A 12,377-nucleotide genomic window follows, 5' to 3' on the forward strand; every position below is an offset into this window, starting at 1 on the left:
ACCTTGCGGCGCAGCGGCTCGCTGGACGGACAGAAGGAGCGCGGCAGGAGCGGCGCAGCGCGCGCCATTCGCCGCAGCAGCGGCGTCGGCGCGCCGTCCGCCTCCCAAGGCGCGCGCTCGGCGGTGGCGAACAGCGGACTCGGGTCGGGCAGCGCCGGCGGCGGGCTGAAGTCGGGCTCGGAGCGGCGGCGCGCGCCCCGGCGCCGGTCCCGCAGGCTGCGCCGCCGCTCCTGGTGGTGGCGCTGGCCGCGGGACCGCTTGGCTGGAGAGCGCCGCTCGCCGCCCGCATCGTCCGACGAGTCGTCCTCGTCGTCGGTGACGTCGTCGCTGTAGCGGTCGTCGGTGGTGGGCGGCGTCGGCGGCGGCGGCGGCAGGTCGGCGCGCAGACTGCCGGCCGAGCTGTGGGGCGGCGGCTCCTCTTCCTCCTCTTCCTCCTCCTCCGAAGAGCGATGCCGCGAGCCCAGCGAGTCGTAGGTGCTGTCGGGCCGCCGGTCGGCTGGCGGGCCGGCTGGCTTGGCCAGCGAGCTGCCGCTCGACACCTCGCTGACGTACGAGCTGCGTCCGGACGAGTACGAACGCTGGAAGTCGACACGGCGCGACGGCACGGTCTCGCCAGACAAAGAGCAGTCTAGTCCAGAGGTGTCGGAGACCGACGCCGGGCCGCGCCCGCTGGCCGCCACCCACGGGTTCGTCTTGATCTTGGGCCGTTCTCGCGGCGAGTAGCACATCTCGCCGAACTCGCCGACCACGGCGTACTCGGTGCGGGCGCTCGTAATGCGTGGACTACCACCGCCGGCCAGCAGCGACCCGTGTGGACTGCCGGCGGCCGGAGGGACGAGCAGACTGCCGCCAGGGGGCAGCCCGTGCGGACTGCCGCTGGCTGCCCGCGCCGGCAGGCCGCCAGAGTTCGGCCGAGGTCCCTGCGGACTGCCTCCGCTGCGGACGCCCTGCGGACTGCCGGCGGACAGGCGAGAAGCGGGACCGTCCGAGGCGTCCGGCGCCTCCGCCGCCAGGTGGCGCGGCGGCCGGAAGTCGCGGTTCTGCAGCAGGAAGTACTTGCCGGAGGAGGGCGTGGCAGGGGTGAGGGGCGTGGCTGGCGTGAGAGGCGTGGCCGAGTCCTCCGACTGGCCGGTGAAGTAGGCCGACTCGGGGCTGGAGAAGGAGAGCAGCGAGTCGGGCGTGAGTGCCGCGCGCCCGCTCGCCACCAGGAGCGGGCCGCGCACCGGCGCCGGCATCCCGCACCGGCAGCCGGCCGGGCCGCCGCCGCCGCGCCGCCGCAGCGACACAGTTCGGCCCGGCCAAGCCGTCGCCGGCCGCGGCCGAACCGACTCTCCACCCAGTTCTTGATGCGGGTCGTAAACTTGGGGCTCATGTTGGCGCCACTCATGACCGGGCTGGGCTCAGTGAGGGAGGCGGCGCCCTCAGAGGCGGCTGTAGGTCGCGCTCGCTCTGCGGACAAACACAGGTCTCACGTAAGCTTGGGAAGCGACGCGTACACAGAGCGTTTTTGGAGTGAACTTTGTCTGCATTAACTTTCCGCTCGCTTTGGCGCACATACATACAAATACGAGCATGCATACATGTACAAATGCACGTTCATCGCTGCGCGTTTGGTCACCGCGACACTTTGCCGCGGTGCATTCCTGTGATTCATTTTGTAGATAGTGCTTGGACACCGTCGAAGCATTGGCAAGCTCTGCGATGTTCTGACAGCGTTGGCTTATCGCGTTTGACAGTCAGGCATGTGCACAGTCCGCCCCCAGGCGTCGGCGGGCGGCGTAGACGTCAGACACGTCCGGTGAATCCCGTCACGTGGCTGGCAGCTCGCAGCTCGGTGCTGGCCAGTGAGGCGGCCGTCCGGCCAGCAGAGCTCTGCCGGCGGCAGCGACCTCTGACCCGTGTCACCGGAGCTGACCGCCGACGGGAGGGGATCTGACAGGCCAACCGCAGCGCCCCAGCCGCCGCGGAGGCGCCAGCCGACCGCCCACCGCCACCAGCCGCGCTCCACGCGGCGTGAAGCGGCCTCCAAGTACGGGTGTCATGTCACGCCGCCTGATAACACCGCCACGCGGAGTAACGCGGGCTCAAGCCAACTGCCGCTCTGATCACTGCCGCGTGGCACGGATCCGCACGGTGTGACCGGACCCTGGGACGTGACAACTTCGCAAGGGTCGCGACGGTCGCCGACGCTTGCGGCGTCACCGTTTCCGCCGCGCTTTCGAATCCCTTCATGCTAGCTAGCCTGGAGTGAAATGGCGATTTTTTGTGACGCACTTTCAACCCAAAACTCCGGCTCCAGGCTATGGGCCTGTGGCGCCAGCACCGTGAAAATGCGTACCAACCCACCGGCGGCCAGAGGACAGAAGTGGGATCTGATCTGTAACAGAAGCTGGTGCTTCCTTTCGCGGCCCGAGCTCCCGGAAACTGAGGCCGGGCCACTCCCGACGGCGGGGACGAGCCTGGTCAATGTCAACACGTGAGAGTCCGGCTGGTGTGTGCCCGTGGGTCACCCGAGCCGGCCTCATTACGAGCCGGCGGCGCCGGCGGCGGGCCGTCGGGACGTCGGCGGTGCTGGCCGCCCGCTGGCCGGCCAGACGGCGCCGCCGCCGCCGGACCATCCCTGCCACGGACGGCCGCCGCCAGCAGCCCTGGCCAGACGGCGCCGGAGCCAGGCGTCGCCAACCGGCCAGCCGTCGCGTTAAGGTCCGCCACGCGCAGCTCAGCGCCCATCCGTGATTGCAGACGTCCCCTGTGACCCAGCGGTCGGAGCTGTTTCTACGGTGGCCAGACAATACAGCGTTGTACGCAGCCGGATGTCAGCCAGCAATGAATGGTGTGATTCGGAAACCATGTCAGGCACAGGCGTCCATCTCGTGCGCCGGTGACGCTGCCTGCCCTCGCACGGCGGCGCAGCGTCCGGCACTGTTCCGCTCCATGCTGCGGTGCTGAGAGGTCGGCTACCCTTGCCGCTCCCCTTCTGATGGATGGACCCCGGGGTGGCGCCAGAGCGTTCTTCGGCGAGCGGGAGGCCCGCCGGGAAGGTGATGTCCGTCCTCGGAGGTCCCGCCGGGAAGGTGATGTCCGTCCTCGGAGGTCCCGCCGGCGCGCCCGGCAATGGCGCGCTTTCACTCGGCTTTCCCGGGAGTGGCATTCATCGCCCGAGACGTGGCGAAGTGGGAGGGGTGGTGGGGATTTACGACGGTCGATAGGCACGTGTGGCGCTGTGCGGACGCGGTCAGTTTATTCCTCAACCGCAAACTCAACCTCATATTTCGTGCACGACGCGGAGAGGAAGGACTACAAAACTCCATTAAATCGACTGTCCAGCAGCAGACACCCATCGACCGTGCTTCAGCGTTTCAGCAGGTAGGTCCGTACTTCAGCACGCTTCAGCAGGCGGGCCCGTGCTTCAACACGCTTCAGCAGGCAGGCCCGTGCTTCAGCACAGGCCCGCGGCTCCGCGCGGATCTACGGCTTTGCGCATCTGCGTGGGTTTAGAGCTGCAAGGAGTATATCCCACAATTTTTTTATCTCTCAGCAAAGGCAAATATCCCATACTTTCCGCACATTATAAAGCTTAACTTTGCGGTGTGTTTCTCGACGAGCTGTTTGAATTTGTACGAAGTCTATGACACGCAGATAGCGAACGCAACCAGCCTTCATCCCACTGACATCTGCGCTGTTCGCAGTCTGCATTTGCACTGCTCACAGCTCACATGTCACCGTTATGTGACGCCCTGCTCTTACGAGTCGGGCTCGATGTAAATGAGCAACGGATGTGCTAGTTCTGCACAGCATCTGCCGCACTGATGACTTGCCCCCTCCCCCCCCCCCCCCATTCCTGGCGTCAAATTGTGTGGCGTCTGATACAGAGACCACGCGATGGGCTGGATGTGGCTTAGTGGAAAGATAGCACACAATATGGAGAAGCGTATGGATGAATGCACAATGGCTGCGTTTGATAAAGAATAAGCTGATGACAGCGGAAAGGGATGGAGATGGAGTAGAGTAAGATGAGAAGGCAAGGGATGGAGGGAGGGAAGCATGCAGGCGGGCGGGCAGGCGGCCCGGCAGGAAGGGCGAGACGAAGGGGAACGGGAGAGAGACAGCAATGAGGAGGGAGAGGCACTGAGAAAGAGAGTGACAGGGTATGACAGAGAGGAGGAGGCGCGAACCAGAGAGAAAAAGCACAGAATTAAACTAGACTTCTGCCTACATTACGGAAGATTTGGTATTTTAAGACCAGGCATACTGAGGTGCCGGATTACCACTGGTGTGGTACAGCCCAAAGCCACAGCTATTACAATTCTCGTTGCGCTCCAGGTTTGGATAGATGATAGCCGTGTCTGTCCCGCCTGCCTTAGTTATATGATAGCCGTGCCTGTCCCACCTGTCTTAGTTATATGATACCCGTGCCTGTCCTGTCTGCCTTAGTTATATGACAGCCGTGCATGTCCTGTCCGTCTTAGTTATATGATAGCCGTGCCTGTCCTGTCCGTCTTAGTTATATGATAGCCGTGCCTATCCTGTCTACCTTAGTTTTTTGATAGCCGTGCCTGTCCTGTCTGCCTTAGTTATTTGTCTCGCCTTGCTGAGATTTCAGCCCATGGCAAGTGCAACGGAAGTTCTCCCGATTTGGCGGGGGGGGGGGCTGATAATATTTGCAATTACGTTTCCAGTCAAGGCACGTGGGGCAGCACTCTTTCTCAGCACTTGGACTCAGCCTCACAACCCTCATTTATTGTGCCACGGCTTCATCCGGCACATGCGATAACAGCGGCAGAATTAATGCCTTGGTAGCGGTTTTCCTATTGCTCGACAGCAATGCTGCATTCTCTCACGGTCCGTGCGCAAAAATTAAGGCGATGGGTTGGAATGCGCAAAAAAAAAACAACCTGAGCCGCGCCATGCCTGCTCGTTTTCGTGACTGGCCAGTTACGGACAGACGCCAAATAATTCAGCGTCCGTTACCATGATCCCGAACACGATCATCATACCACGTGTATGTCGCACATGCCCGACGGTCTGTCATCAGCTCCGTGGTATGTACTGTCACGCTTCACTGTCATCTGTCAGCCATTGCTCCCTGACCTGTCCATCCCAGCTCCCGCACTGCAGGCGCTGTCACACGGTTACAGTTATACAATGCGACCTACTGAGAGACCTGCCGCCACCTCTCCATTATCACAGCTCGCCTCATTGTCAGTCCCATCGTCTTGCATCCGTCGTCACATCTCACCGTCACATATCACCGTCATTTAACCGGCACGTCTTGCCGTCATATCTCGCCGTCACATCTAACAGTCACATCTTAACGTCACATCTCACAGCCACATTCACCACACCGTCACATCTCACAGTCACATCTCACAGTCACATCTCACCGTAACATATCACCGTCACATTTGATCGGCACGTCTTGCTATCACATCTCGCCGTCACATCTCACCGTCACATTTAATCGTCACATCTCACAGTCACGTCTTAATGTCACATCTCACAGTGACATCTCACCGTCGCGCCTTACCATCACGTCTCACCATCATATCTAATCGTCATATCTCACAGTCACATCTCACAGCCACATCTCACCGTCACATTTAATCGTCACATCTCACCGCTACTGCTCACTATCACGCGTCACCACCTGCTAGCGTTCGTTTCACAACACACGGACATAATTCTGCTGCTACTCCAAATTGCCACAGCCCACAAGGATACATATTTCGGCAAATCGGTAGAGGCCAGTATGCAATGTCTCGGTAGCTCGGTAGAGGCGGCCGGCGCCACATCAGTGGGCCCCGGCTGCACTGGGACGGTGCCGGGCCGATGTCGCCGACGCTTCGCCACCACCAGGACAAGTTTGTTTGTGTTTTAGAAACACAGAAAGCTGGGATCAGGACAGGCATCGATCAAATCTTGCCGGCGCTGCAATGGTGCTCATGCTGTCTTTTTATTGGTATGGGGACGGTACCAACGTTTTTCTCCAAAGGCGATCTTGCGCTTTTAAACTGCGTTGTGACACCAAAGTGAATCACATCTTCGCCGCCTCACGTGTATCGACAGATCTCCGCTGTCAGAGCAATCACTCTTGACTACCAAAACTCCGCTGTCCCATTGCCACCGTCACACCCCACTCTTACAACTTACCTGTCACATCTTCATAGCATGCCCCACCGTCACAAATTAATCGTCACACGTCACCGTAGCGACTCCACCATCAGTCTTTGCCCCCAAACATTACCGCCACAACTGTCCGTCACGCCTCAGCGTCACAGCCTGACCACGTCCCGTCACGCCTCAGCGTCACAGCCTGACCACGTCCCGTCACGCCTCAGCGTCACAGCCTGACCACGTCCCGTCACGCCTCAGCGTCACAGCCTGACCACGTCCCGGCACGCCTCAGCGTCACAGCCTGACCACGTCCCGGCACGCCTCAGCGTCACAGCCTGACCACGTCTCGGCACGCCTCAGCGTCACAGCCTGACCACGTCTCGGCACGCCTCAGTCACATCACAGCCTGACCACGTCTCGGCACGCCTCAGCGTCACAGCCTGACCACGTCCCGGCACGCCTCAGCGTCACAGCCTGACCACGTCCCGGCACGCCTCAGCGTCACAGCCTGACCGCGTCTCGTCACGCCTCAGCGCCACAGCCTGACCACGTCCCGTCACGCGCAGCTATCCGTCCGGACTCCGGGAGCGCCGCCGGCGACGTGGCCAGCCGACGCAGCGTCGTCGCCGACGACTAATGGCGCCAGATTCGCGGCAATCAGCGGTCAGCGGCGTGTGGCGACTGTCGGCAGGGGCCCTGCCCGCGGCGGCCGGCCGTGCTGCCGGGATTCCGGCAGGCGACGGAGAGGAGAGCTCCCAGCGGGACAGCGGCTGGGCAGGAGCAGCCGGCGAGCGGCAGGGGCTTCCCCCGCGGCGGCCGGCCGTGCTGCCGGGCTTCCGGCAGGCGACGGAGAGGAGGGCTCCCAGCGGGACAGCAGCTGGGCAGGAGCAGCCGGCGAGCGGCAGTGGCCCTGCCCGCGGCGGCCGGCCGTGCTGCCGGGCTTCCGGCAGGCGACGGAGAGGAGAGCTCCCAGCGGGACAGCGGCTGGGCAGGAGCAGCCGGCGAGCGGCAGGGGCTTCCCCCGCGGCGGCCGGCCGTGCTGCCGGGCTTCCGGCAGGCGACGTAGAAGAGAGCTCCCAGCGGGACAGCGGCTGGGCAAGAGCAGCCGGCGAGCGGCAGGGGCTTTCCCCGCGGCGGCTGGCCGTACCGCCGGGCTTTCGGCGGGCGACGGAGAGGAGAGCTCCCAGCGGGACAGCGGCTGGGCGGGAGCAGCCGGCGAGCTGCGACTGATGCCAGGAAGCACTGGACGTTCGGTTGGCTAGCGTACAAATGCACAGACATTAAAAGCCATACCGCTAACGGATGGAGCAAGCTGCTAAAGGGCGGAAATAACTGTTAACAAGTGGAACAGACTGTTAACGGGCAGACCGGACTGGTAACAGGCGGAACCTACTGTTAACGGGAGGACGGCTATTAACGCGCGAAGATACTGCTAACGGCGGAACGGGGTGTTAACTGGCGAAACCTACTGTTAACAGGTAGAATAAATTGCTAACGGCCGGGCCGTAATGTTAACGGGCGAATCGGACTGTTAACGGGCGGACCAGCCTGTTTGGCTGCAGCGGACGGAGCGGACTTTTATAGCCGTCCACCACGGAACAACAACGTCGACTCTACTTAATAAGTCCACAAGTGGCCAATCAATTCAATAGGCTCACAGGTTGTCTTTTCTGACACCCAATGCGGAGTTCTCACCGCGTTAGGAGTTATGTCAGGTCAGTGACATATGACATAGGTCAGTCAAGACAAGAACTGGGCGCTTCGTCGATACGACTACGTCGTGGTTCGGTACGTTAGTGATCGTTACTGTCAGCACGCCATCGGCTGCTATCGATCCTCATCGACGGCCGTATCTCGGGACATGCTTCCGTCCGAGCTCAGAGTCGCCCGTGCGGCTGAGCCACCGGACGGGACGCGTGCGAGGGAGAGCAGCAGCTCAGGGGGGCAGGGGCGGATCCAGGGGAACTGGGTCATCGGACGCGTGCCAGGGAGGGCAGCAGCCCGGAGGAGCAGGGGCGGATCCAGGGGGACTGGGTCACCAGCTGGACACGTGCCAAGGGGGGGGGGCAGCAGCTCAGAAGAGCAGGGGCGGATCCAGGGGGACTGGGTCATCGGACGGGACGCGTGTCAGGGAGAGGAGCAGATCAGGGAAGCAGGGGCGGATCCAGGGGCTGGGTTACCGGGCGGAACGCATGCCAGGGAGGGCAACAGCTCAGAGGAGCGGGAGATCACTGAGCTGAACACGGCGGTACAGGCCACTGGAAGCGAGCTGACCCCAGAGACCACAGAGGCCGCGGACGGCGTCTGGACTGTCAGCACAGCCTTTGCTAGAATAGGTTCCAGTTTTAGCGCTCACAAATTACTTGGCATGCGGAGCACATGTCTGACAGTTCTAAAGAAGCCATCACAGAATCATTTATCTCAGTGACATGTGCTATCCCTGTGACACATTGATAATTTACATTTTTGTTGAGTTTATCACTCTCAGGCTCGCTAGATTCTCCAGGGAAGTCGAAAAGTGTGTTCCTTTCGGATTTGCGTCAGTGTTCCCAATGGGATAACCTGCTCAGGAAGACATACATAATGCTCTTGGTTGGTGGATCTGACCGTCAGGTCCACAGATCTTTCGCCCGTCTGCCAGTGGTCGGCTGCCGGTGGTGGCACGGCAGCACGGCCGGTGTACAGTAGCGGCGTACAGACACGAGGGTCGGATGTCGGCCCGTCACCACCAGAGGGCACCGCGGTCGGCAGCAGGGACTTGTGGACCGCTCCCCCCGCCCCCCCGCCATCCGCCCCTTCCACCGCTGATGACTGCAGCGTGACGAGGCGGACGCCCCCCCCCCCTGCCCCTCCCCACGGAGAGGTGAAGACCGGCAGGTGCAGCAGGACAGAGGTCGTCGCACGGCTGAGGGAAGACTGGCCGACACGCCGAAATTCATGACGGCGCTTGAGCCGCACAGTGGGCGAAACCGGCTCCGTGACGTCACCCAGTCAGGGTGACGTCACTCTGGTCTCACGGCGAGAGCCGCAGGATCACGATCCGGATCGACTCACATCCGCATTGGTCTGGGCTCGGGCGACGTGATCGAAACACCCCGATGCCAGTCGAGCTATTTTTGGACGACGGTGTATCCGCCCTCTCGATGTGTATACACGGACCTTGGTGACGGTAGCGTGTCATATTTGCCTTACATTTCATTACCTAGAAAGCACAGATCACGGCACTGCAAAATACCAGCCGAATCGGCAGCTCTGATCTCTGGTATGTCACTCTCCTTAGCCGGCGCCGCTCGGTGTGGGCGTGGCAGCTCGTGTTTGGCCGTGGCGCGGCGCCGGCGCGGCGCCGACGCGGCTAGCGGCCGGCCCCGTGGGCCTCCCCTTGTGACCCAGATCGGGTGACCTCGGCTGGGCCAGCAGCAGCGCCTCCCGCACACCGACCAGCGCTGGCCGGGCCGGATGCCACGTCTCCTCGGCGCTGCGCTCCGTCGGACCGAGTACATGACAGTCTCAATCAGTGGACGTGAGCCCCCGGCCGCCGCGTCCCCTCGGCGCTGTGCTCCGTCGGACTGTGTACACGACAGCCCCAGTCAGTGGACATGAGCCCCTGGCCGCTGAGCGGCGTCAGTCGGCGGCGGCGCCGGCTGGACGGGTCGGGTTCTGACAGGTCCCGGCGAGGCTCGCGGCGGGCGCCGGCTGGACGGGTCGGGTTCTGACAGGTCCCGGCGAGGCTCGCGGCTGGCGCCGGCTGGACGGGTCGGGTTCTGACAGGTCCCGGCGAGGCTCGCGGCTGGCGCCGGCTGGACGGGTCGGGTTCTGACAGGTCCCGGCGAGGCTCGCGGCTGGCGCCGGCTGGACGGGTCGGGTTCTGACAGGTCCCGGCGAGGCTCGCGGCGGGCGCCGGCTGGACGGGTCGGGTTCTGACAGGTCCCGGCGAGGCTCGCGGGGCGCCGGCTGGACGGGTCGGGTTCTGACAGGTCCCGGCGAGGCTCGCGGCGGGCGCCGGCTGGACGGGTCGGGTTCTGACAGGTCCCGGCGAGGCTCGCGGCGGGCGCCGGCTGGACGGGTCGGGTTCTGACAGGTCCCGGCGAGGCTCGCGGCTGGCGCCGGCTGGACGGGTCGGGTTCTGACAGGTCCCGGCGGCCGGCCGCCCCCGGCGAGGCTCGCGGCGGGCGTCGTGGCTGACCTTCGGCGGCGCCGCGCGCGACCGTGGACGCGGCGCCCGCCGGGGACGCCGCTCCGGTCAGCACGTCCGCGCCTGAGCTATCGGGCAGCTCGGACGGCGGCCGGCCCCTCTGCCGACAAGCTGCCTCGATGTAATTACTCTCACCGCACGGCCGCCCCGTTGTTCGCGGCGGCCGATCCCATGCATCAGCGGCGCGTGGCCCGTGCCGGCCGTGCCGCGCCGCCCCACACCGGCTGCCGGATAGCACGCGGCAAGGCGGCGGCCGCAGGCGTGTCCTGGCTCGGTTAGTTCCGGGCCGCTGGCTGCCCCTCCCCCTCCTGACTACGTGATCCCTACACATGCAGCTGGCACATGCTGCCCCCCCCCCCTCCCGGCGGAACCCAGAGCGACCCCTGCCCCGGTGGTCAGCAGTCATAATAAGCCGGCCGCTGGAAAGCGTATTCTCAATGTGTTAATTCCTCCTCTCCCCCTGTGCGATGTATGGTCCATTGTCCGCACCTGACGAGCATGACATTATTACAAAAGGGAGGGACTGTCTGGCTTCCATAGATGAGATAAAATCCACGTGTTTTGCTTTGTGGCTGTTGCTTCGTTTCGACTGACTACCCGACATACGGATCGCAGAACAAACACTCGCTGGATACTGGCCCATGTCCACCTTAAAGCCAGAAAGCATTAGCGTTATTATACGTTTATTTGGTGCTCGAAAAAATCCCAGTACCGAAGGCACCATCCACCTCCACACCAGCGAAATCAGGCGCATAGCCTTTCGAGACCGGTGGATGACATCAGCTGTTCCGCGAGCAGCCTGACTCGCTTGACCACCGTGCGCTGTTGACCTCGGGCGGTGGCCCTGCTCCAGCGGCGCCAGGCCTCACGTTACCCCGACTCCTACCCCGTCAGCCCTCTCAGCACCACTGTGCCACATCACCACCTCCGTCCCAGCGATACCACGGGACAGAGCGACTCCCAGCTCTGCCGCCAGTGCCCTCCTCCTCTGCGGCACCCCGGCGCCGCCCCGGTCAGTGTGGTCCCTGAGGCGCCGCCGACAGCGGTCTGGGTGTGACCGGCGGCCCCGGTCAGAGGTCCGTGTGGCCCCAGTGGCGCCGGCTGTGGTCAGCGCCGCCGGGGCGCCGGCCGCACCGGGCGCCGGCCGACAATGGACAGCGCTCGGTGGCCGGTGCTAGCACCCCGTCTGCGGCCGCCGGCGTCGCAGTCCTGGACGCCGCCCCGCCCCGGTGTGGACGGCGGCCAGCGCAGCCGGCCGCAGACCAGGGCCTGCTGTACACGTGACGCATGGTGCTGTGGGCCCCCTCCCCGCCTTCCGCACTCCCCCAGGCACATACAAGGTGTGCAACAAGGCAGTGATTCACCGATAACTGTGACTGCGTTTTTGGTCTGGGTTGGAGGCCGTTTTCGTGGCCGCGTCCGTGTCCGTGTCTGCACCCGTATCCCGTCACTGCGCAACAAGCATTGCTGACCAGCACGGCTCCGGTGTCGCAAGATCAGCTGACCTTCGCGTCTCCTTAGGCTTAAAGCAAGAAAAGAGCGCGGACAGACGGACTCGATTCCAAGAGCCTCACGTCGCCCAGATCCGCTTTCAGGCCAATCACGGAATCGTGCCGGGTCGGCCATGGGCCGGGCGGTGCCATCACGACCCCTCCCGTGAGGCGGCTCGTGAACAGCACGACGCCGGCCGTCGAGGCGTGACGTCATCCAGCTGACCGCGGGCGGCGGCGCGACCTCCGGCCCGGGTGGGCCGGCGGCCGGCGCGGGGTCCAGCGTCAATACCCGTCTGCGGGGGCGACAGCCGGCGCTGACGACCGGCTGTGTTCGGCACCCGTCCAGCGGCGCCGCCCCGGCCCGCCCCTACGACAGCTATAAACAACCCCGCGGCAACCGATTAAAGGCCCGCCCCCGGCCGACGCGGCGGATTAGGAAAATGACGTTAGAAAAGACGGAAAGCCGGACGTCACAATGTCCCCCGGCGGTGTCCCCGGCGGTGACCTATGGTGGTGTCCCTGGCGATGTCCCCGGCGGTGACCTCCGGCGGTGTCCCTGGCGGTGTCCCTGGCGATGT

This window comes from Pollicipes pollicipes, unplaced genomic scaffold (genome assembly GCF_011947565.3).
Source record: "Pollicipes pollicipes isolate AB1234 unplaced genomic scaffold, Ppol_2.1 Scaffold_4219;HRSCAF=4965_pilon_pilon_pilon, whole genome shotgun sequence".
Lineage (NCBI taxonomy): Eukaryota > Metazoa > Arthropoda > Thecostraca > Pollicipedomorpha > Pollicipedidae > Pollicipes > Pollicipes pollicipes.